This window comes from Nuphar pumila, chromosome 10 (assembly GCF_984573655.1).
Source record: "Nuphar pumila chromosome 10, dmNupPumi1.hap1.1, whole genome shotgun sequence".
NCBI classification, from domain to species: Eukaryota; Viridiplantae; Streptophyta; class Magnoliopsida; order Nymphaeales; family Nymphaeaceae; genus Nuphar; species Nuphar pumila.
Genome location: NC_143258.1, coordinates 984,398 through 989,868, shown reverse-complemented (window position 1 = coordinate 989,868; position 5,471 = coordinate 984,398).

Here is a 5,471-nt window from a genome sequence, read left to right as displayed (position 1 = left end):
CTTGTTTCAGGCCATAGAGTGCTCGATTTAATTTGCATACATACCCCTTTGAATCTCCTTCTGTATATCCTGGCTTTTGTTCCATGTATACTTCTTCCTTCAAGTCCCCATGAAGAAAATCATTCTTTACATCTAGCTGACTTATTCTCCAACCATAATCTATAGCCAATGAAAGAACAATGCGAATTGTGCACATTTTCACGACTGGACTAAATGTTTCATCATAATCATGTCCAAATTCTTGGGTGAATCTCTTTGCAACGAGACGAGCTTTATATCGCTCAATACTCCCATCTGGTTTGTATTTGATCTTGTAGACCCATCGTGACCCAACAACATTCTTATCTGGAGGTCGATGAACAACTGTCCATGTTTGACATTGGTACAAAGCTTCCATCTTTTCATTCATTGCTTGAATCCATTTTTTGGAGTTAATAGCTTAATGAAAGTGTCTAGGCTCGGTCTCTTTCTCAATTTGTGATAGAAATAACTGAAAAACCATGGTGAAATTCTCATAACTAACCCACCTTTCAATAGGATGTCGGGCTCTTTCAGATTGTCTGATCGGGAGTGTTACTGTATTAGAAACTGGAGAAGTGGCGTCATTGGGCGAATGAGACATAAGAACTTCTTGTTCAATATTGTTCGGGGTCAAGAGAGAGTCCCTCTCTCTTCTCCTATAAACCTATCCAGCAAACTTATTATTTTTTAAAGGATTTTCTATTTCAAGTTCCTGTGTTTCACTATCTCCATCTTGACAGGATATCCCTTCAGCACAGAAGGAAGAGCACTCGTTGTTGGTTTCAGAAAAAAGCTCTGCACTGAGCCATGGATCATAAAAGGGAGCATTCATATTGGTTTGAGCAGAAACATATCCTCCATCTCCGAAATCATTTTCATCAAAAACTACATTTCTAGATATCTTGATTCGCCTGCTGTCAGGATCATAACATCTGTACCCTTTGTGATGATCTACATATCCAACAAATCTGCACTTTGATGTCTTAGTCTGAAATTTGTTTCGGAGAGAAGAGTCAATATGAACATAACACATGCAACCAAAATTTTTTAGTTTATCATAATTAGGATGCTTCCCAAATAGGACGAAACAAGGTGATTTATTTTCTAAAGGCTTCATTGGCAGGCGATTAATAATGTGAATAGCAGAGTGAAAAACCTTTGTCCATAATCCTATGGGAACATGACTTCCGTGCATCATGCTCATAGCACTCTCCACAATGTGATGGTGTTTCCGTTCTGCAACTCCATTATGTTGAGGCGTATGCGGGCAAGATACTCTACGATTTATTCCACTATCTTAGAGGTAATTGATAAATTCCCTGGAGGAGTATTCTCCCCCACCATCACATTGGAAATGTAAAATATTATAATAAAAATGAGTTTTGATAAACACATGAAAGCAACGGAAAATAGAGAAGACTTCCAATTTATTCTTCATGAAGTATATCCAAGTGAAACGAGAGAAATTATCGATAAAGATAACATAATATCTACTGCCAAAATTAGAGGAGTCAGGGGCTGGTCCCCACACATCAGAACACACGATTTCAAAAGGCCTTGAAGCTCTCTCATTTATTGAATGAAAAGGAAGAACATGACTCTTACACAGTTGACAACTGGAACATATTTTATTATCTGATCTAGGATTCAAGCTAGATTCAGGAATAAGCCCATTAAATACCAGTCGCTCAACAAAGACTCAACCACAATGACCAAGATGCGAATGCCAAACATCAGGCTTATTACATTTATTTGAAGGTTGCAAACTAAACACATGAATACTCTTTGACGACATAGACTGAGGAGAGGACTTCAAAATAGGTCGGACACAAGTAGAAGGATCCTCTTGGAAGACATACATATTTTCCCGGCGTTTCCCTCTGGCGAACGTCTCCTTCGTTTGTAGATCCTTGACATAAACAAAAGATGAAGTAAATTCAACGGAAGAATTGGTATGATCAACAAACTTAGAAACAGAAACAATATTTTTTTTAATATCTGGAGTATGAAGGACATTAGAAAGGTGAAGTGGAGATTTAGGCAAGGGAATAGAAACATTTCCAATGTGCGTGATGGGATGGTGTGACCCATCTCCAGTGATGATGTTACTTTTTCCAAAATAGGGGTTAAAGTAGAGAATTTACCCGCATTACCTGTAACATGAGTAATTGCCCCTGAATCAATGCACCATACTCCTTTATCATCGCGCTTCAGATCAAGTTCAGACAATGTGGCCAATAGAAGCTCTTTCACATCTCCACCAAATTTTGAAGAGCTCTCCTTTCATCCCGACGAACTCTCACCCTTTTGGAACTTTCCTTTGTTCTGTAGATTGTGCCAATAATTGCCTTTGATGTGGCCTCACTTGTTACAAAGGTAACATGTGGGTACGTTTTTTACATTATAAAGCGGCGAAGCATTCGGAATGGGCAATAACCCACGCCTCCCTGGAGTACCTCGTCCTCTGCCGCCACCAAAATTACTATCACCACATCCCTGACCAAAAGAAACACCAGTAGCAAGAACCTGTCCACCAGTGTCATGTGACATCCTCTTTAAAGTCATCTCATATTAAAGTAGTCTTGATTACAAGTTCTCAGACGACGATAAGCTGGGTAGACATAACTGTGAGGTCGAAAGAACATAAAATTTCGGCCCCAATCCATTCAAGGCTTGCCTGACTTTGTCTTTGTCTGTCACTTCATACTCTACAACGGCTAATTGATCACTGATGTTCTTAACCTTGTTCAAGTACTCCATGACAGACATGGAACCCTTAGTAAGGAGTTGAAATTCACGTTGAAGGAAGGATATTTTCACCTCTGAAATCTGAGAATATGTCTTCACTAGCCTATCCCATAATTCTTTTGCTGAACACTCATTTGGAATTCCCATTAACACTTCCTGAGAGATAGTAGAGATGAGAAAAGCAACTCTAGCTTGATCACGCTTCATCCAATTATCATATTGGGGATTTGGTATTTGTTGTATAAAATTGGCCTCATTTCCACCCTTAGTTTCTTGTATGATAAATTCTAGAGGGGTTGAAATTGATCCATTTAGGTGTCCAGACCTTGACTTCTAATGAATGAAAGAATTTGCCTCTTCCAGATCAAGAAATTGGAATTGGTAAGTTTTTCAAAAATGAGTTGGCCAAGAAAATTGGATGAGAGAAATGATTGAGAAGAAGAATCCATGACTTAGAATAGGAAAATATTATTGGTGTGTGCAATGAGTATATAATTTTTTTTTGTGATGCAGCAAATTTTCATAGATCACGATACAGTAAATAAGACACTCCTTTTTTTTTTAACTATGAGAGAGACGAGTATTCAGCGTGAATGTGAAATGTTAGATCTAATACCCAGATTATCAGATCTAATCTGATTTCATAAAAAAAAAACTATGATTCTCCTTTTTTTTTTATATAAAAATGCACATAGTAATAATAAAAACAAATGAGTGATGGGTCTACGAAAACAAATGGAAAAGAGAGAATATAATCAAAGGAGAGAGTATAATCGAACGATAGATCTGAATCTGATATACAGATCTGGGAAAGACTATGAAAACTCGAATAGGAATATCGTGAAGCTCATTTGGCATAAATCCAAATCAGGTTCAGAGATCAACTAATTTGATGAATAAGAATATCGTGAAAAATTGATTTGGGAAATAGGAAAATCGTGAAAACTGATTTGGCGTAAATCCAAATCAGTTTCAGAGATCAACTGATTTGATGAATAAGAATATCGTGAAAACTGATTTGTCCCACACCAAAATCAGTTTCAGTGATCAAATGATTTGATGCGAACTCAAAACAGTTATAGATTTGACGCAAAAACAAGACAAAGAAGAATAGGAGAGGCCATACGTCAGAGCTTATACACAAATCAGATCTAAGTGAAAAGGTTATATGAATGAGAATCTAGAAAAAAAAGGGTTCAGAGATGAGAGAGTAACGATGAACAGAGGAAGACAAGGCACGACTGAGAAAAAAGTTGAAGAAAAGAAGATTAGAAAAGAAATAAGAAAAGAGAAGAAGCAAGATCTCTTAGAGACGCACCTGTATAGAAGACTTTCAGCCCTCAGATCAGACTTGCTCTCATACCATGTTAGTTTTTCCCAAAATTTATAATCAAGAAGCTGTAGAGAGGAAAGAAAAAGTGAGGCTGCAACTAGTCACGCTTTTCTTAATAGAAAAATCGTGACCTCTTCCTTTTAATATATAAAACAAAATCTAATACATGACTTTTACAAGTAACCCTAATAAGTTACAGGTATTTACAAGTATGTCCAATATATGCTGGACATGTTACTCAAAGGTAGTTTGGATCCGAATCCAGATCCGGATCCAAACTTAATTACAAATACAAGCATACTATATTTGTCCTGTCTAATATCAACAACATAATTGTTCAAGCATTGATGCCATACATTGACATCTTTTTCAAGTATAACAGACAAAACTTGAGCAAAACAAAAATTGAAAAGCAATGTGATCCAAAATGTATGTCTTCACTATGCCTGTAATACCCGCAAATTTTATCAGATAAATACACTTAAAATTTACATCGTTAGGTTGTTACAAGGATATTGTATTGTCTTAATTGTTTATTTATATTTAGACCTCAGATATCCTATTTGGAACTTTAATGTCAGATCTATAAATATCCTGTTTGGATCTTCGATAATCTGATACGATCATTAGATATCGAATCACGAACCTTAATTTGAATATTTAATAATCAACTTTCAGTCAAGGGGATCAGATTTTTGGTAATGGATCCTCATTATCGGGATCAAATTTGATATTGGATCCAGGCTGAATGAAGCGGATCAACGAAGTTTAAATCAAATTCTTAATAAGAAAATTTTTATATTAGATCTATAACACTTTATTGGGATCTGTAATAGCCTAGGCGATATTTGGATCCATATTACTTCGTTTGGATCCTGGACGTCGACGGAGATTTAAATATAGTATGGATCCAATTAAAATTTTTAATGTTAGCATCTATAATAATTTGTTGGAATCCAAGTTAGAGTCTTTTGGATCCATGAATATTAATTTGGATCCCTAGTTCCAATTCATAGTATAAAGAAAACCTTGGATCCTTAGATTCAGATCTCTTGTAGGGATTTATAAATAGATTGGATCTAGGATCCATATCAATTAAGGTCCATATATATATATATAAAGAAATAATAATAATAATAACAATATTATAAAATAGACATAAACTGTACACCGGGATCCGCAGTGGGATCCGACTTGCGGGTCCATACCCACACCACATTGGGTGTCACGGATCCAGACTGCGTCTGGATCCTGGGTCTCTGACTCGAACCCGGGGCCGTGCCCCCATGTAAAGAGGTAAGTAAAAAAAAAAAACAAAAAAAAAAACAAAAAAACAAACAAACAAAAGCCCTACCCGATAAAAACGAGT